At 35.1% G+C, this 21,933-nt stretch overlaps 1 protein-coding gene across 16 annotated transcripts in view; it reads left to right on the top strand.

Annotated features, from left to right (window-relative positions):
* The first annotated feature begins 1,977 nt into the window (after positions 1–1,977).
* Positions 1,978–21,933, top strand: part of LOC133835813 (F-actin-monooxygenase Mical) — a 43,630-nt gene continuing 23,674 nt past the window's right edge. For 15 of the 16 annotated variants that reach the window (XR_009893644.1, XR_009893643.1, XR_009893642.1 and 12 more), the window contains exons 1-2: positions 2,017–2,088; positions 18,565–18,635. The gene's annotated coding sequence lies outside the window, so the exon portion shown is untranslated. Of the gene's footprint in view, positions 2,089–18,564; positions 18,636–21,933 lie in introns of all 16 variants that reach the window. The other variant, XM_062265901.1, reaches the window with a different exon arrangement.

Genomic DNA, 21,933 nt, shown 5'->3' with positions numbered 1-21,933 from the left:
CAATTGGACACACCTCTGGTTCCCCGGAGAAAGAGAGGGGGCGTGGGGGCGGTCAAGCATTATTAATTAAAAGCCCACAGGTTGCAAAAGCTGACAGTGCTAATGGCCATGACCTCCAGCTGTTTGTAGTTGGCCATTGTTGTCGTTGTCGTCTTTCGTTGTGTGGAAATATTTTTCATATTTTCCCATTGCAAAAAAAAAAGAAAAATTGAAATTGTTTCCCAAACACTTGACGAAAATATGTATTATGTATTATGTGATGGAAAAACTAAAAAAAACAAGTAAGAAAGTTACAGTCGAGTGTGCTCGACTGTGAGATACCCGCTACCCATTTTAGTAAAGGCAAAATATTGCGGTATTATTTTCAAAATATACCGAAAATACTAAAAATATGTCAAATAGTATATTTGGTATATTGATATACAATAGTATTGATATTGATCGCAACCAAATTTTCAGGAATCATACATAACTACTATAGTAATTATTGTATATACCAAAACTCTAGCTTTAAAATTACTCTTATTATTCGATTTTTTTAAATTGCGGGGGCGGAAGTGGGCGTGGCAACAATTTGAAACAAACTTGATCTGCGTGCAAACATAACAAATGTTGTCGAAAAAAAATTATAGCTCTATCTCTTATAGTCTCTGAGATCCAGTGTTTCATACGGACGGACGGACAGACACACGACGGACTGACGGACATGGCTATATCGTCTCGGCTGTTGACGCAGATCAAGAATATAAATACTTTATAGGGTCGGAGATGCCTCCTTCTACCTGTTACATATATTTCCTGCCGCCACAAAGTTATAATACCCTTCTACCCTATGGGTAGCGGGTATCTATAACAACGGTAGCTACTTTGCTTGGCTTTGCTTTGGTCACGTTACCTGTAACGCCCGGTGTTTTCAGCATGGCCTTTAATTTGAGCCAAGTTTTCCAGTTTGTTATGAAAATGTATCGCGTTTTGCCGCCAAACAAGCATGGCATGCAAATCAGCCAGGCGTAGACACTCGCATTCATTCACTCACTCACTGATTCATTCAGTCATTCTCTTGCCTGGGCTTTTAGTCGTAAATATGATTAAGTTTTTATGCTTCGACAGCTTCTGGGCTCGGCTTGGCCCAACTAGCTGTGCAAGTCAAGGTGTTTTGTGTTTTTGTATCTCAAAAGGTGCAGTGCGAAGTGCTTATGAATAATATTTTCAAATAGCAAATGAATGCACTGTCAGAAGGGAAACAAAACTCACGCGAATCGAGCTTAGAGAGGAGAGAAGAGCAGAGCACAGACCTTGATTCTTCTCTTTCTTCTGTGGCAAGTTTAAATTTATTGACCAAACATTTCGTTGTCATGATTTATTGGCATAATAGATTTGTATCTTCCAACTGAGACGATTGTTGTTTGAGTGTTTGTTTTCTTTTCGTTTGGCAATTTCTTGATTGGATCGGTAGTCAACAAAATAGAGCATTGTTTTGTAATTTCCCACCGAAGGCCAATCAAAAAACGAACACTTTCAATTCTGAAGTGTTGACAGCCGCTTAAGAACCTTTTGCGAATAATGTTTGACGGCATTACGGAAACGTTATTATGCCTATATAAATAGCACTCAAAAAAAAAGAAAATTGCCATGTCAATTTGAATTTCAATTTCGACAGCCACCCACTAAGAACGGTAGCCGGAATCTGTTGGGAATCATCATTAGATTGTTTATGCCTCAAGTGTGAATCACATTGCCTAATTATATGTATGAGAAAATCGCAAAAGATGACGTATATCCCACTTAAATGAGACCTTGACTAACTGCATACGTAAATAGAAAATATATTCAATAGCAACTTTGAGAGAGCGATAGAATATAGTATATAAAGTAAGGTATTATTAATGGTTGTTATAACTAACAAATTGTTGATAATTAATGCTGACTACAAGTTATTAATGCATTTATATTTTTTCTACTCTCTTATCTTTTTAGCAAAAGGAAATCAGAAAAAAAAAGCGAAATCAATTATTGCCAACAAATCAATTGGTTATCATTTTTTAACTATCTCACAAATGTTGTCGGCCAGCAATTTTGCAATTTAAGGTGAGTTCATAGAGCAAAATATCAAACTGAAATTCGATTTATTGATATGTGTTTGTGCATTTCTCGTTTCTCGCATTCTGTTATCGATATATGTGCATAGAGCTGAACAGTTTTGTGGCAAGGTCGCTTCGATGACGCTGATTGAAGGCACCCTTTGTTTTTTTTGTTTTTGTTTCGTATCGATTTCAATCGTAGCATTTGACCTGAGCTACAGTTGAGTGATTGCAACTGCGGTCTGCTGACAGTTGCCGTTATCAATCTATGTGTCCAAAATGGATGACAAAAAGGCGGCTAACTCTTTTTCGATCACTTTGTCAGTTGAGTTTTTAATTAGACAAAGTGCCAAATGCAGTTGGCCAATTGCCAAGGCATCGAGAGCGAGAGGTGCAAAGTTTATTGGGCCAATAATACGGCCGATGAGAAATACTATATAAATGTTGCTTGAAATCGAAAACGGCCCCAACAAAATACTATTTTTAATCGACGATCTAATGACATTTTAATTGATTCCTATTTGCCGCAGCTGCCGTTGCAATGTGGCAGTGTTGCAAACAGCCTTCGGTTTTAGTTTTCAATTCAATTTCAGAAAGCACATTTATTTATGTTATGCCTCGCAAATTCAATAAGCAAATGTGCGAAATTGAATCAAAAACTTTCCTCAAGTGAAAACAACGCAATGCTGTTTAGTTCTCTTTCCGCAAATACACTTTGAATAAAGTTGAGTTGTTCAACTATGTTGTAGTAAAAGATACAAAAGTATCTTGTATTTATTTCTTAATGGTAATCTACAAATATTAACTTGTTTAATTACAATGAAGTAATTGTTGATATTTGTTTACTAAAGTAGGGCATCTGTTATTCGTTTTTAGCTGTCTTGTTTGCTTTTCTTAGCAGTTATCACTGTTGTTTGCTGCTAATATTAGCGTGAAAAGCGGCGCAGCTTGCGATTGTTGCATGTGACTGTGGCTGGTTTTGAGTGTGTTTGTGTGTGTGTGTGGTTGGTTCTTCTTGGTTCTGGCGCCGCGGCGTTGAATGCTCAGTGAAATCCAAAGAGATATTTGCACAAAATCTCGACGAATACTATTTATCTATCCTCCTCCCCTTTTCTGCGCATTCTGCGTTTTTGTTGTTGTTGGTTTTGCTGCTTTTATTGCGTTGTGCTTTCTAACATTTCCTGTGGCTTTTTTTTCGCTTTTTATTCACAATTAATTGTACAATTTTCCGCGCGGTTTTTATTCAAAACTATTTCTGGTACTAGGCCCATATATTATATACTATATCCACACACACATACATACATTTAGTGGTAGTCGTATTTTAATTATAAAATTTCATAATACCACACACAAGTTTAGGCAAGTTTATTGAACCAGCAACAAAGCACATTTCTCTAATTGCTGCCGCTGTTGTTGTTGTTATTGTTAACTGCCAAAATGTTTGATGGCTATTTATGGCCAGAAAGCAAGCTAGCTTTGTTGATTTTTTTTTAATGCCTCGCATAGGTCATTGCCACCAGAGGCAGCCACAACTCTCGTTATACGTGCAACATGACGAATATAAACATTGGAACTTGTCTGGGCTGGGGGCCAAGCAACATGCTAACATATGCATATACTATAGATATATGCTATTTACAAGTTTCTGTGCAGTTTTAGCCATGGCTAACTGCCCACCTGCAATGAGTGGGTCTCTCTCGCTCCCTCTCTCTCTCTCTCACTCTCGCTCTATGTTTAACGCCCCTGTAATAATACTGAATCAATCTTAAAGCCAGTTGTTCTATTTGCATTCAGTAGGTTGGCAAATATTACAAATATCTTACATGCTTAGATATGAGTAATGAATACTGCAAAAATACTGAACATTGTAATAGTACTAAATAATGTAGAAGTACTGGATAGGGTAATAATACTCAATTTTGTGAAAATACTGAATACTACAATAAAAATGAATTCTGTAATAATACTGAGTATTGGAAAATTACTGAATACTGGTAAAAAATAATAAGTACAATAATATTACTCAATCAATATTCAGGCCATTTGTTCTATTTTGAAATATTACAAATATTTTACGGGTTTTGCAATTATACTGAATACTGTAATAATACTGAATAGTGTAATAATACTGAAAAGTGAAATAATACTGAATACAGCAAAGATACTGAACCCTGTTTCATTTTGATTCAGTAAAAATAATAATGAATTCTGTACAAATTCTGTATACTGCAAAAATAGGGAGTACTTTAATAATACTGAATACAGAAATAATACTGAATTAATCAAGAACCCAGTTGTTTTATTTTGATTCAATAGGTTGGCAAATATTACAAGTATTTTACGAGTTGAGATAATTAATACTGTAAACATACTACCGTACTAATACTGAATAGTATACAAATACTGAATACAGTAATAATTAAGAATGATGATTAATACTAAATACTGTAATAAATAGTATAGTAATAATACTGAATACTGAAATAATACTGAAAACTATAAAAATTCTCAATCGATAAGGGATCACAGTATTTTCATTTGTATTCAAGTTTTAGTTAAAGATGGCAAAATTGCAAAAAAATTGAATATTTTATTTAATTCAAAATTGTTTAAATTTAACGACAGCTAAATTTATTAGAATTTCAGGGAATATACAAGCATTTTAGGTATACAATCTAGTTTCTAGAAAATTTAAAAATAATTTTGGATATTGAACAGAATTTATGATAATGTAAACAAAATGAGATTTTTAATGTGCTCACTCATTCTTGGCTTTATAATAGTTTAACCATTAGCTAATCGTTTGCATAATTGGTATTATAATTGCTTTAATTGTGATTAAATTGATTAGCAATTATGATTAGTATTAATGCCCCCATTATGCTAATTATAATTATTTGCTGAGAATTGAACTGAGTCGTCATTTCAATTGAAAAACGCTGACTGTAATAAAATTTTATATTATATTTTCCATATAAAACAGTTTTATTTGCTTTTTATGTAAGAACAATTCTCACTGCAGTTAAAATGAGTGTCAAGCTGTATTAATGTATTAACATATTAAACACAAAACAATAACAACATTACTTCAAGAGGAATGTAATCACAAGTCGCTGTGCTTATCGCCAAATGTAATTTGTAGTTAATTCTGGGCGCTTTATGGCGCCAATTCCAAATATAATATTTAACTCTGGCTGCTCTGTTGAATCAGCACTCTATGAATATTGCACACCTCTGGAATATATATATAAATACCGTTGATAAGGTCGCAAGCTAATCAATAGACTAATAATCAAAGACAAACGTAGCGCTATCAGCTGTGGCTGCTTTGAAAGGGATCGCAAAACGTGGGCGCGATAAGAGCGACGTTTGTTTCCCATATTTGGGTGAAAGAGAGAGAAACCTTGACCAACTAAATTGGGGGCCAACAACAAAAACAACATCAGCTGTGCGCTGTGAAGCGATTGCAGACCATATAAGGCTAAAATGTAGGGCCAGCAGTCGAGTCTGTTTTTGGCCAAATTGCTTTGCTGGTCAGTTGAACTCGAGTTCGAGTTGAGTTTCGATTATCAATTGGAAAGTAGTCGAAGAGGCAATTGACTTAATAAACGGGGCGTGGACAATGCGAATTGTGGGCAGCATTATATTTGCAGCGGATAATTGGAAATGCATTTTTAGAAGCTACCGCTAGAGAGCTCTCAAAGAGAAGGTTGCTTTGAGTAAACAAGTTTTTGTTGTGGTTGTTGTTGTTTCTGGTTGCTGGTTGCGCATGAATCATTTTTTGGTTTTATTTTGCTTTCCACAAGAGCAGAAAAAGGTAACTAAACTATGTACACACAAAAACAAAAACACACACACATACAAACAGCTATTTACAGTTAAAGGGCAGCGTCGAGTCACTGAAAGGGAGAGAAATGGAGCGACGACTCTGCTCCGTTTATGACGTTTGCACTTAACCCCAACATGGCACAGTTATTATTCTCTTTTTTTTTTTAGTTGAGCTGAGCTTTCGCATGGCGGAAGTTGACGCAGAGGCGAGTTGAGTGAGGTGGGGTGGGGAAGGGGAAGGGGAGGCAGGTAAAGGCAACCAAGCGAAAATCATCCACAGCTACACGTACCTCAATTGTGCCGTTCTTTCTCACATTTGTGTTCGTTGCTGTTGTTGTTGTTGCTGGCTGCTGCTTATTGCCGCTTGAATGCATTGCCAGCGGATATTGGCAGCAGTCGGAGACGGAGACTCAGTGCAGCACCCAATGAAGCTTCCAAATTCAAATTGCAGCCAACTGGCGACTAACTGGCTCTGCTGCAATGAGCTGCTTGCAACCCATATGACGTCAGTCAGTTGCATTAAATGAAGTGTAGGCAATGTTGAAATTGAGACAATCGCTTAATGGCGGTAATGCTGATGCAGTCTGATCGACTGCATTGACTGATTGAGTCAAAAGTTTCGTCATTAGCACTTTTGGCTTCCGTTTTTCGTTTTACCATATTCAATATGATATCTAACTTTGTAAAATGTATAAATAAATACTCACTGATTATTTGTTGCACATTTCTCAAATATTTATACAGGGTACCTGCATGTCTAGCTTACCCGCAACTATTTCACTTTTGTGTAAATTTAAATCAACAGTCAATTATATGATTGAGATTGAGACGATCTGTAAATGGAAATAATGCTGATGAAACATTGAAGATCCATCAAAATTACTTATAAATATTTGTTAACAATTGCCAAAAGATTGTTACAGAGTAACTGTCTGTCTATAACACTCGCTTTACTTTGTATCTTTTGCGAAGTTGCTGTAAAAGCAATACAATCCAGTACTTGAAATTTATGACTGAGTCAAACTATAAATCCAGATAATGCTGTTAATGATTATTCAAAATGTATGCTGAACATTAGTTGAACATACCTAAAATATTTGTACAGAGTAACTACCTGTCTAGTAGACCCTACACTATTGCACTTTTACTTAATATATTTCTCTAATTTATTGATTGACGTATTAAGAATGACCTATAAATGCGGTCAAAAATTTCTACTGAATATTTTTTGAATATACTCAAACTATTCTTACAGAGTAACTAACTGTGTAGCCCACCCACCGCTACTGCACTTTTACTTATTACCTTTTGCTAAATTATTGTAAAAACCATACGAGTACAACTAGCAATTTTTTGTGTGGCTAAGCAAAAGTATTATTTAGAGTTAAGCAGAAAAATAAACAACATCAGGGGGAAAAAAAAATAAGTCGTCAGTGGTTCATGGCCAACTCGTGCGCCTAATAGCTGCAAACGTTAGCAGCCACAAATAATTACAACAACAACAGCAACAGCAAATACAAAACAACAACTGCGCCATGGAATCTGGCCAATGAATCAGAAAACGCTCCAGAAATGGTTCAGCACACGCCAACGCATCCAAAATCTGCACACGCGATGCCCAAATATCGAAAGCACACACATGACTCTATAAAATGTTTCAAGTGTGAGTTTGTGTGTGTAAATTGTGAGTGTTGTGGGCGCAGATGGAGCCACGCCTACGCATTTGCAATGCCTTTCATGGCAAAGTAGCTGACAATTTAATAGACAACAAAAAAGTGTCGAGCAAGCGCCAAAAAACTTGACAATTATAAACAGTTTATAAACAAACCAAGAGAGGGAGAAAAACGCAAAGTCAAGACAACAAAACTTTGGCCACAGGCAAGGTGAACATTGAGCTGAGAGCTAAGACACTTAAGACGCTGCACGTGCGCCTAAAAAGTGGGGGATTATAAATGCTTGCGAAAGAGAGAAAGACATAATCACTGTCGTCGTCGTCGTTTGGGGTTAACAAGCTTTGATAGCCTGGCCAATTGTGACAGTAATACGTTCAAATCTGTTGCTGAGGTTACTTTGAAAGTCAAGACAAGGCATTGCAGCCATCAAATGCAGAATTAATAATCAATTCAAGCAGTGAAAAAAATCAATTTGCTTCCAGTCATTGATTTATTTTTAAACTACCTATTTTTAACAAGTAAGATAGCTACAGTCGAGTGTAGCGACACACGCTACTTAATTTCAATCAGTATTTTTGATAAAATGTAGCAACTAAATATACCGAAAATACTTAAATATACCAAATGCTTGATTCGGTATATCTACAATATATACTACTTCTACCAAAATATACCATAGAATTCAATGTATACCAGATAACCAACTCAAGCAATTGAAATATTAATTAAATATACCTGAAAAGTACTTAAAATTACAAATGCCATATTTGGTATATCGATATACTACTTCTACCAAAATATACAATAGTCTGTAATGTATACCAGATTGCCAAGCAAGGCATTTAAAATATACCAATTATACCGAAAAATACTTAAATACACATAATGATATTTTCGGTATATTGACATATCAGTAGTATACTAGCACCAAAATATACCATAGACTTTAATATATACCATTTTACCAACCCAAGCAATTAAAATATTTTAATTAAATATACCGGAAAGGTATTTTAATATACCATATTTATATGCCATATTTGGTATATCGATATACTAATTATACTAAAATATATCATAAATTTTAATAAATACCAGATTGCCAACCAAGGCAATTGAAATATACAAATTAAATATACCGAAAAATACCTAAATACACATAATGCTATATTCGGTATAATGTTATACTAATACCACCAAAATATACAATAGAGTACAACATATATTAGATTGCCAGTCAAAGCAATTAAGATTCGACAACCATAAATCAAGCGAAAGAAATAAAAACCTTCGATTTAAGCAAAAGTCGGACAAATTTGTATGGAAATAATATTTAGTTTGATTTATGCATGCATATACCTGGCTGGCTCAGCGAGTGGGCATTAAATCGTTAAATCTAAATGTGGTGCAACATGTCGTATGAGTAACATGTGGAATCTATTCTAAAACAGCGACACAACATTCTTGCGTAAATTGCAAATGCCAAAGCGTAGAGCGAAATTGTGCCAATCGCCAGAAGAAAGCGAAAGCGACAACAAAAATTTATCGATAACTTTGTTGGCACAGCAAAATTACGCAACTTCATTTTGAGAAGCTGGGAAAATTTGTGTATGCAAATGTCATGACATTTATGTAAATTTCAGCAATACAATATACAATATGTATGCGAATACTTCAATCAATCAGTCAGTCAGTCAGTCGCGCTGTCAATCATGCGATATAATTTAGAATTGTGCCACCAGAAAAGTTCACTAACCGCGATCTGAAAATGTGACCTAAAAATGCTGTTGGAAAATACATTTTATGAGTGTGTGTGGTGCGCATTGAAGTGAAATATTCTGTCAGCTGAGTGACAGCAACAACTAGCAACAATAATAATAATAAAAGTAGTAATAATAGTGGACACAACATACGCGCAATAATAATGTTGATGTTACTGATGATGATGATGCTGCTGGTCAAACGCTAAATGAAATATAATTTATCGGATTAAATTTATGACAATTTCATGCTGTAATGCGATGAAGTCGAAAGATAGTGCAGGTCACAAAACTGAGAGGCAGACTGATGCCTAATTGAAGGCAGCAAGCGAGTCGAGCATTAAATTACTAGCTCAATCAACAATGGCTAGAATTAATTGCTGAAGACTTGAGAGTTTTAGTTAGTGTATCTTTTAGTCGTTATGCATTCCTTCTGCTGTTGTTATCTCTGATACTTCCTTGTAGTTTATGGAGTGTGTGTTGCATGTGCTGTTGCTGCATGCCACAACCGCAGCAGGCATAACCGAAAACGAACTGCACAAGACGCCCCACATAGATAGATAGCTAGCTAGATAGATACTCGTGCAATATCATTACATCTATTGTAAAGTATTTTGCTGGCCTCGTCGCGTTTTTCATTTCTCCTCTGGCTAGTTGACTGACTGTCTCACTGACTAGTTGACTGACTGACTGGCGTGTGCTCACTCAATTAGCGCCCAGAGAACCGAAACCGAAATAAAAACTAAAACCAGCAGCAGCATTTGCAGTTTGCACTGTGTGTTGAGTGTGTTGTGTGTGTGTTGCCAGTGGGCCGAGGATTGTGCAAATATTTGCCGCTAACTTAACTGCAAATGAAATTGTCTTACACACAAAAAAAAACTACAAGCATATTTTTGTTATGCAGCAGCCAAACACACAGCAATTGTTGCTGTTTTAAAAATATGCCCCCCAAGCATTGCAAATGCCAACAACGAACAAACGAACAACAAAATACATTATGTATAAATAGAAATTGAATAAAAATACTTTTGGTTTTCATTTGGCTGCACTTTAAATTGCATTGCGGTGGGTTGCTTCAATTTACTTTCGATGCGCAACTGATTGTCTCTGACTATTGTTATTATTAACATCGAATCAAGATTTTCCCAACTCTCAACTCTATTAAGAATTATTGCAAAACGGCAGCTGACAAATTTCACAATAAGAAGCGATATTACTCATACGAGGTGTCAACCTGATGATTATCATATTAATGTGCAATTATCAACGTAATTGCTGTAGTTAGTCAGTATATTTGGCGAGATTACTCATACGCACCGTTTGCCAGTGATTTTTCAGAGCCTTTCACGTAGCGATTCCAAGGAAAAACGAGACAATATGTGTGTTTGTGTGTGTGTGTGTGCGTGTATCCGTATCTCAATTAAAGAACAATTATTGTTTTGCTTTGGCAAATATTTGCAGCATGTGCGCAACTTAAATGAGGCGTCCAAATGCAACAGTCGATGTAGCGCAGCCGACGTCTGCCAAAGGCACGTTTCACTTTCATTATGCGCAGACACAAATACAGAAATATATACGCATATATATATTTGCTTGCAGTCAGTCGACTTACGCACTTGGCCAAGTCATAAACCTGTCCAAGACATCACATCAGAGACTGAGATTCTCTTCATGTGGAGTTGCTAATGCATTTGAAAGTGAAATTTGCTTTTAAGGAGCGACATATGTTTGCCATTTGTCTTTTGAGAGTCACACTTGGCCGGAAAAGCGCGACGCAAAGTCTGTGATTTTTAGAAGTGTTGCAATCTGTAGCTGTATCTGCTGCTGCTGTCTGCGTTTATTTTGCCAAAATACAATATCAAATAAACACTACGAGACTCTCTCGTTTTTTGTTTGTTTTTGGGCCATTTGCTGTCGATAAATGTTTGTTTGGTTTTCTGCTGTTTTTGCTTTTGTTATCGTCGTCGCTGCCACAAGGCAGCTGGCAGTTCGCCTTGCTGTTTTTTGTTTTCCATTGAACTGACGACAATACCAATTTGGTCTATCGCTTTCCGGTCTCATGTATTTCCAGCCTTTTATGCCTAGGCATGAGCAAGCATTTGATGTTGCTGTGGCTCATTAAAGCGCATTTTTCAAATGCAACGTGACATTTTTCAAGGTTGTTTTTGTTGTGCGCAATTCATCAACAACATTTGCGCTGACCAACACCAAGAGATTTGTCATGCAGGTAGTCCGCATAATTAAATACTTTCACCTGTGCTACAAGTGCATATGCAGATACACACACATACACGTATGTATGAAGACATAGATACTCACTTCATGGCCAAAGCAGCCCAAAGCTTGGCAAAGCCAATGCACTAAAAATAGGCGCATTGCCTTTGCCAGAGACAAACATTTTTTTAATAGCCGCTTTTCACGCACGGTCGTTGAGCCATTGCTCAACTCAGCTGCAGTAGTATAACCCGAAGTATGTCCCGTTCACACCCCACACTCACACACTTATACATACCATATGCCATAGACCTGCTGAAGACATGAAGACATCAAAGCACCAGCTGGCTGCCTGGCTGCCTGACTGCCTGGATAGATGCGTGAAAATGGCGATTTATGCACCTCGAGCTGTGTCGCGTCTTGTCGCCTTTTTTTGGGGTCGCCTCAAGTAAATCACCAAGTGCGCACTTTCCCAGCCAGCAAATGCACTGAGCGAAAACAAACTAAAATCAGCACATCAACTAAGTAGAACTACTTATGAAGGAGCTGATAAGTTTTAATTAAAATGATTGCACAACTGGAGCAATTCTGTCTTCGCAGTTCCCTTGAAGCATTATTAAAGCAATAAAGTTAGCTAAAACTTTACAGGGAATAAGTTCAACAGTTTCTTCATAACTTTCATTTCAGTTTTATTCAAAAACTTATTGAACTGTTCTAAAGATTTTACTTGACTTTGAACAATAATTTCCTTAACTTTAAAGTGACATAAGTTAGGCAGAAAATGCTTTGGTTAATGAATTTTATCTGAAATTAAAGCTGTAAGTTAAAATGCAAATAAGTCAATTGTATTAGCATTATTATATTTTTAATCAAAAACTTATGAGGAACTATTATGACTAATTTCCCAGTTTTTAGCTAGAAAATTGCTTAGGCAGTTCGTTTTAATTTTAAGTTATGAAAATCAATAGCATTTTAACTGAAATCAAAGCTGTAAACTACATTAAATTGACAAAAAATAAATTCGATAAGTACGGGATAACTTATTTATTTTATTTTTATTCGAAAACTTATTCAACTGTTCCAAAAATTTAACTTGTCTTTGTACTTTAATTTATTATAATAAATTTATAAATTCAATAATTTTCTAGGGCTTAAATTGATTTAGTTAATCAATCTGAAATTTTACTTAAAGGTATACAATTTTTGACTAAAATTGGAACTGAAAAGTAAGCTGAAACTTTAGATGGATTAACTTAAATAGGTTTGGGAAAAACTATGTTATTATGTTCTTTAATAAACTTATTCAACTGTTAAAGGAATTTAACTTCAATTTTCGGAACAGTTTATTACAAAAATGTTATTTGGTTTATTCATTTAAACTTACATAGTTTATAGAAGCACTTTCTAGTACATTCTAATGAATGTTTTATCATACGATATCTCAATTTCTAGCAAAACATTTAAATGTTATTTGATCAGCAATTGCAGCAGCAGATGCAGCTACATTTTCCCCATTTGTATATTCTTTTTCTGTGTTATTTTGATGTCGATGCAGATGCAAGAGTTTCGTTGCAGTCTTTTTGATATTTTTAAACAACAAATTTGAAACCGCGGCGCACTTTTCTAACACATCCGTTTAGCATTCAAGACTGTTTATTTTCTAGCTTGTTTTTCTTTCGTGTTGAGTTGCGATGTTTGCTTTGCCTTTTTGCTTTGTGTATCTGTGTATCTTTGAGATACGCGCCTCGCGCACTGCGCAACGGGGCAACAAAAATGTATTTTGTGTTGAAAGTGCAATAAAATTTTGACTCAATGCCTTAACATTTGACACTGAGGTGCAGGGCGTTGGCTGCGCTGCAGCCCAGCATCAGAGATCGCATCTCTCTGTCTTTCTTTCTCTCTCTTTCTCTGTCTGCTGTCTCTATTCCGACAATGAACCCACAATGAAAGTACAATCGAGTCGAGGTGGCGGCTGCTGCTGGGTTGGGTCTGGGACAACGTCAATGACTGCTGGCAGAGCGCTAATTGCATTTATCGCTGCTTAGATGTTAATTATGACAGCGCCGAGTGCATGTTGTACAATAAGCGTTGCACACGCCGCCGCTCTGTGGCGAGTGGCAAGATGCATGGGGCATGAGGCATGAGGCATGAGGAATGAGGCGTGTAGCAGGAACATCCAACGCATTGGCTATGGGTACTCAAGTTTAAACAGGAGGTCAATGCTATTGTTATGCTTTGATATGAAAGATAATTAACTGCTCTAACCCGCACGTTTACTGCGCCAGTTGCAGATAAGTCCAAAAACTTGCCTAAAAGGCAAATGAATTGCTTTAGAAGCCAACAGCTCGTATACTTAACTTAATAACATGGTTATTAAGGCAATTTCTTTCTTTAATATACCGCAAATTATTAAAATAAGCAGCTTCTAGGAAGTCAATGCAAGTGCCAGTTGCAGATAAGCACAAAACAGGCAACAGTTCGTATACTTAACTAATTATTTAGCGTGGCAATATCTTTATTTTAAAAGATATATAAAAGAAGCTAAAGGAAGTCGACGATTTATCTAAAATTTTATTAAGAACCAACTCATACGTGTTCCTTCTTAAATATTATATAATTAAAAATAATCTTAGACATATCAGAAATGAATTTCTTATAACGGAAATTTCTTTCATTAAAACAAAAATATTAAAAGAGTTGATTTAAATAAAAGTTACAAATTAAAGCAAAACTTCCAATGGGTCGTATACTAAAATGAAAATTAATTTTTTATTTATTTAAAATATTTAATCAAATACAAACTTATAAATACAAGTCCAAGCAACAAACAACAATTTATTATTTGCCAACTTAAGCTGACATGAATGGATTACTTTCTTTTTTTGTATATATTATGCAATAAATTATGTATATCATTATTATTTCAATACGTATATAATATAATATATTATGGCAATGAATTTTGTTAGCTTAAAATATGTAAATAAAAATAAGTATTTAAAGCAAGTCGAAGCAAGCAACAACTATTGACTAATTTCCATCTTAATGTGGCATGAATTGTTTGCTTTTCATATTTATCTCATATCTCTAGATTATATTATGTCAATATATCAGTCTCATCTGGGTACAATTAATGTAAATTATAAATGTCAACATGAATTCAATACTCATTTTAAAGGCAAATAAAGTTCCACAATGTATCTCCACCTCGATCAGTAGTTGTATCTGTATCTTCGTCTGCATCTTCAAATGGTGTCTAAGGTTACACAGCGACTGCATTGAGCCACGTCTTTAGCAATGTGGCTGGCCTTAAATGGACCTCTGCTGGCTTTAATTGTGTGTGCGTCTTTAGCGAGTTCATTGATAAATCTACGTGAAGCGTATGAATATTATGAGCCAACACTTAACACGACAACAGGTTGATGATGCCGTATTTTTTTTTATGTTTTTTTTTATCTCCATTTATTATGCGTGCAATTTGTTTTGTTTCAACAGCTTATCTGGTTGCTGTTGAACCGGGTTAAGCAGACATATAAATCATGTAAAGCAAACACGATTACGATTTATTTATATTCGCATGACGAATATCAAGTAGATGATGTTGTTGAAGAGTTATCTGCAAACGTGTTGAACTTGGGCCAATTGCCAATATAGAGAAAAACTCACACCTAATGATATTTCAATCAAGTCTTTCTTCGCACCTTGAGTTCGATCTGCCTTAAGCTGATGATATAATATTCATTCGCATTCATAATTGTTTGTCTAAATATATTTGCATAATATTCAACATTTTTTTGTTATTTCCTTTCGCTTTAGACATTAATAACTGTTGTTAGAAATAAACAAAATTGATTTTGCATAAAGAATAACAAAAAACCAGTATGAAAGCTACAGTTGAGTGTGCTCGACTGTGAGATACCTGCTACTATTTTTTAATAAAAGCAAAATAATGCGGTATTACCTTTAAAATATACTAAATTAATATACCGCAAAATTACTAAAAAAATATACCAACGGTTTTAGTTGGTGAATTAATATGGTACTAAACGCAAAATATACCATAAAGTAATATAAATATATAATTAATACTGAAAATATACCAAAGGCTATACTAAAATAGTATATTCTACATTCAAAATATACCATATATTGCAAAATATACCGGATTGTCAGACAAAGTATTTTTTAAATAAATTCTTCAAATTTGTTCCCTGATCGCCACCAATTTTTAGGATTCATAAAGTCATTATCGGTTTGGTATTCAATATTTATCGATTTACATGACAAAATTTGTAACAAAATTTATCTGTGTGCAAACATAACAAGTGCGGTCAAAAAATAATAACTTTATCTCTTATAGTCTCTGAGATATTGATGTTCATACAGACAGACAGACGGACTATATATACTTTTATAGGGTCAGAGATGTCTCCTTCTGTCTGATAAATACATTTCCTTTCAGACACACAATTATAATACCCTTCTACCCTTTGGCTAGCGGGTATAAAGAGTTGCTGGCTTTATTTTTGGGTGTGGTGTGAGGTCAGTACCCGATAAATTCATAGAATACTTTTGACAGTGGCCAGTGTTTATTAGGCCAAGTTATAAAGTAAAGTGTACAGCGAGCTCAAAGAGCAAACAAGTTTCAATAGCAGAGGAAAAGTCGCCGGTGCAAGTGAAAGCGCCAAACGCTGACGTCAGCAGCGACTGCGACGTCGACGTCGACAGCGATCGAGACTGTAAAGTCCCGAACCAACAATGGCAACTGGAAGTTTTCCTTAAGGCGTCCTCTTCGGGCTGGCAATCATATTTCACTCCCTGCACTTTGTTGCCTGGCTTGGTTTCTGGCTTGGCTATAAAAATAACTGAATAACTGAACTGAACACTTGCCGCGTTGTGTGTTGCACACACTTGGCCAACTTTGGCAACTTGACGCTTACAACAAACGAGTTGCTTCGAGTCGCGAGTTGCCCAAAAAGCCAGCCAGCCTGTCTCTCTCGATCGAAGTGGGGAGTGGGGAGTGGGGAGAGTTAAACATTTAATTTCATTCATTGCTGCATCCATCGGCAGCCGAAAACTGCCAAAAATGGCTTAAAAACAAAATGCGCACAAAACTTGTTTAGTGCTATTTCCATTGTTATTATTATTGTCGTTGTTGTTGCTGGTTGTTGTCGTTGTTGTTGTTTCCTTTTGCTGGCATTGCCAATGCACTTGCTTGTTTTGCTTATTTACGGCCAAACTCAATAAGCTTGCAACATTTTGTGGAATGTGCAAAGCACAAGTGCAGCAAACTGGCATTAGATTAATTTTTATCAGCTACATAAATAAGTTGTTGAGTGCAGCTGCTTGAAAGGGAATTAAAGTTGAGCTGAGTTCTGTTCTATGAAACTTTATATTAAGCTGCTTATATTCTTAGCTATTTTCTATTATTATAGAACTGCATTTACATTTACAGGGTATTCAGCTGTCGAGCATTGCCAAAACTCTGCAGTTATTTTGCTATTGTGTTTGCCATTGATGTTGGCCACGTGATTTTGCGTCTTGTTGCAGTTACTTTTTTTATTTTGTTGTTGTAGCCAACTTGCAATGTTAGCCACCTTTTTGAACGGCTGCAACAGTTGTTATTGTAGTAGTTGTTGTTGTTGGTTGTCAATGGTTATTGTTGTTGTCTGTCTTCGCTTCTTTTTTTGTCTGCCCGTTTTTAATGCCATTTTCGTGCCAACGGCAGCGGCTTGAAAATAGTTGCGCCAGCTTTGTTGTGTGAGTACTTTTTGTGGGCACTGTGTGAGTGAGCTTTGCTTTTTGTGTATAAATCAAAAAATAGGCAATAAAACAAAGGCATCACTCAGGGGATTGGCATTGAAAGCTGCCTAGAATTCTATTTCAATTTAATGAGAATAGAAAGCCAATAAAATCAAAAGAAATAAATTCATAGTTTGCGTTTTCAAATTTTCTATGGTTAAGAGAGTTAATACTGAAATAAAATGAAAATTGATTTATAGTTTGAACATTAAAATATGCAGTAGTTAAATGACTAATTATAAGAGATATCAATACTAATTGAAGTATTAAATTTTACTATTCGTAATTACAAAATACTTTAATATGCAACTTAAAATTTGCTATAAATAAGAGAGTGACTATAGGATATTATAATAATAATTTAAATAACCATTTTTGATTCATACCCTAAAAGGACCTTTAAAGAGAAATAGAGAATAAATATTAAAAATGTAAATATCTTAAAAATAATACCAACACAATAAAATGTATAGAAATAAATGTATACTTTGGTATTAACATTTTCTATAAGAAATTTTAATAATAATTGAAATTTCTGATTTAACAATTATTTATAAAAAAGTTTTAAACGCAAGATAAAAGAGAGAAATAGAAAAAATTTATTGGCAATTTGAATATCTTAAGATCTGTTGTATTATCATAAACAATAGTCAAAGACCAGCACCAAATATAATAAAATTTACAGAAATAAAGTTTTAGTTTGGTATTATAATATGCTTTAAATAAGAGAGATAACTATATGCCATTTTAATACGCAGCTTAAAAGAGAGAAATAATAACTCTATTGAAAATTTGAATATCTTTAAATCCTTTCCATTATCATAAACAATATTCAAAGACCAGCTGTTCTTGGTGTCTGTTCACGCATGTGGAATGCATAATCAATTACCAGAAGTTCCAATTTGCTGCCCACAATTGTTTTCAAGTTTTTTTTTTATACTATAATTGCTTTAATCCGCGTTTTGCATTCAAGATTGTCGCTATAAGCCAGCGACCCACGCAACATCTTGACAATCTTGACAAAAGACCTTAAGAAAACACATTATAAATGTACATCGGATGATAATGAGTTGAATAACTTGAAATTGGCCTGAGTGTCAAGTGTGTAATTAAGTAGCATAAATAAGAGTTTATTTTGTGATTTATACGCATTTGAAATAGTTGTATAATTTATGCTGTGCTTTGCTTTTTATTTACTTACAGTTAATGCTGCATGTACTTACATATGACAGATCCACACGATAACAACGCCTTCGACTGAGAGAGACTGAGAAGTAAGTAACACAAACACAAACACATTTATATATATTGTAGTAAATAGTTCTCGCCCCACGTTGCCAACAATTTTGCAAATTTATGCAAATTGTTATTAAATTTGTAATGCAACTTTGTCTGACCCGATTCTGAAGTTGCAAATGGAAATGGAAATTGGAACAGGAGGCTTGAGGTGCGGCTTTTGTGTGCGGGCGGCATAAATTCTATATAAATGTAGGTGCCACACATGCGGCATGCGGCATGCTGCATGCCACATACTCATATAATAGGCATAGCGTACCGGAAATCGGAGAACAGGCAGCGCTCATGAGTTGCTTTTTATTGCAAATGATGTCAGCCCGTTTTGCAAAAGGATTTTTATATTTAGAGCACAGAAATAATCCTGGGCGGATGCTGAGGCAGCTCAGTGCTTATGATGTCATTTTCAGTAGAATCCAAATTGATTGCGACTATAACTCGATTTGCAGAATAAGTGCATATATCTCTGCAGCAACTCAAAATCAATTAAAATGCCATTTATATTTATAGAAAAACTGCAAAAAAAAACTGTATCGCAGGCGCCGTTCTGTCGAGCGATACTCTACCATTTGCCTTCTCTTTCGCACACGCTATCGCCGTCTCGCTTTAGCGCTGTGGCTGCCAAAATGTTTGGCTCTTGACTGCTGTGACCACCGCAGCGTTTGTTGACCCAATTTTCTCAACTAAGAATAGCGACATTTTTTTCTCTTTTTAAACATTTTGCACTTTTTTTCTTTGCTGCAGTTGTAATGCAAAATTAATATAAATTAAGTTAATTAATAAATTGTGAAAGAACCTTGCCTGTGATTTCCCTAATTATATGTGATTTATATGCCTTTGTTTAAGATAAATGTCAACGAATTTATCACAATGGGAATTTTAAATTTGGCTCACAACCAAATTAGGCGACAACTTTTGTCTAAACAAATTTGTTCAACCATGTTTTTCAACAGCCTGTCACGAAAAATATAATACACAAAATAGATCTCAATCAAAGAGCATTCGAATATTTGTAAAATTTCTCTCATAGTGAATACCCCCTCATATAAAATAAGATATGCATACATATTGATACACCCTCAGATATTTCGGTTGTGTTTCCGCATTGTTGTTTCCCGTGGTCGCTGGTCAGGTTTTATTGTTGTTTCTGTCTGTTGTTGTTGCTCGTCATAAATCAATTTGTTGCAATTTCAGCATTCAGCATTTCTGCGTCGCCTTTTGCCGCCCAATTGGCGCAATTGGTTGCCAAAATTAGAAAAAACATTTGCCGCAAACAACTGGCAACATGCGAGCAAATCAATCAAGCGTCTCGCTATTTGCATATGTTGTTCTTCAAAAACAAAGAACAAACATTACTTGAAACTTTTTTGAGTGCGGAATGTAGAGGTTATATATAAATTTGGAGTGGTTCTAAGTGGTAGACAGAAAAATAGATAGAAAGTCTAGAAAATTGAATAGAAAATTAATAAAATTGCAAGACTTATTGTATCAACTTCTGTGACACGACTTTCTCACATAACTTTTCAATATGTTTATGTAAATTACGTGACTCAAATTCAGTTGAAATTTTGTTGACAGCACCCAAAACATTTATTGTTAGAAAGTATTGAACCCTTTCTTATCGATATTGTTTGCAGCTCTCTTCATAAATCACGTTATCGGTTTGATTATGAAAACATTTGTATTACGCGCTGTTCTTTCTTGTTGTAGATACAATATCTACAAATCTATAATTAGAGTACACAGTTTGACTTATGAGCATGTTACGAGCAATACTCGAATTCTCGTTTTTTTGTTTTTTGTCGCTTTGTGTGCCGGTGGTTGCTTTTGTTTACCTGTAGAGTATCTACTATATCTCAATGAATACACGTTTTTATTCACAAACTTATTTAAAATGCACTCGCCGCCCTCAGCGATGTTTCATTAATGAGCGCGAAACGAACGAGATAAGTTTATAACCAAACAAAAATAAAATATAAAACAAAATACAACGAAAATATTGTGTAAATAGATTTGTGAAAAGTTGCTAAAAGAAAAGTTGAAAACTGTCAAGAAACAGACGAAGACGACACGAAAACAGAAAAACCGTTGAACAGGTAATGAGACAATTTCTACATTTGTCAAAACATGTTGCGCAGCAAATGTTGAAATTTGTGCATTTGTATTTTTCATACTCGTAATTATTAAAATTTGTTGGCTATTGGCCAAGAGAGGGAATGAGCGAAATGTTTCGTATCATTTATAGAACCTTGATCTTGTCCGGCAGCCATGTGCAACACTTCAGATACGATTTTGCACATGTTTCATTTGTTAAATGCCAAGCAAAAAAGATACAAATTGACAACCCCAAAAAATATGTTTGCTAAACTCAACGATGAGTCATCTATTGAGCATCCCTCGCGCTCGCTTTTATTTATTTATTTCTTTTTATTTCTTGTTGTTGTTTGGCACGTGTTGTTAACCAACTTCAGTTTACCATTCTACATTCCTGCCTCAACAAACAAAACATTACGGCCCGGTTAAACAGAGACGAGCAAAATCGATAAGCATTTAACTTTCCCATTCGTCGCTTTGCCTTGCGACTTTAATTTCCATGTTTCATTTACAAGGCCCCCTTTTCGACTCCCCCAGTGACATAATATGTTCTGTTCTGTTCTGTTCTGTTCCCAATGTGTCACACGACGACGACGCCGCCAACTCGACCAAACAAAAAAGCGCGGGGAAAGCGAAAAGAGAAAGAGAAAACAGAGCAGAAAGCAGAGCTGTGGTGGAACAACAAACGCGTCAGAATGTCGCCAGGCAAAGTCCCTGTCCCAGTGGGTGGCAGCAAACAATACCCTAGAACTTGGGGTGGACATTTGGGGTGTTAAGAATCCTAAGATTGTAGATAACGCAAGCAGGTGGAGTGAGTTCTTTAATATTTAAATATGAAAGATGAAATTTATGTTTGAGCATGCGAGCTATTTTTAGAAGTGGGTATATTCTGGGGAGGCATAAAGTTAGTGAATTGAGGATAGAGAAATAGATTTTGTTAAAACTAAATAAATATTTGGTTCTGAAGAAGGTTTTGCTAAAAAGAAAAATCTTTGGAAAATTTTGAAATTGTAATAAAGAGTATAATATAATAATAATTGTAATTATTAAGAGAATTTAGGATATATTAATTATTAATTACTGTGTGCTTATTAAAAGATATTTGATAATGATTCGAATATTAATTAATATAGAAAACATTATGTTTAATGTAATTCTGCTGGAAACTATTTTTATTGAAGTATG

This window comes from Drosophila sulfurigaster, chromosome 2R (genome assembly GCF_023558435.1).
Source record: "Drosophila sulfurigaster albostrigata strain 15112-1811.04 chromosome 2R, ASM2355843v2, whole genome shotgun sequence".
In the NCBI taxonomy this organism is placed as follows: Eukaryota; Metazoa; Arthropoda; class Insecta; order Diptera; family Drosophilidae; genus Drosophila; species Drosophila sulfurigaster.
Note: the sequence above shows the minus strand (reverse complement) of the source record. Positions and strands in the feature narration are given on the sequence as shown.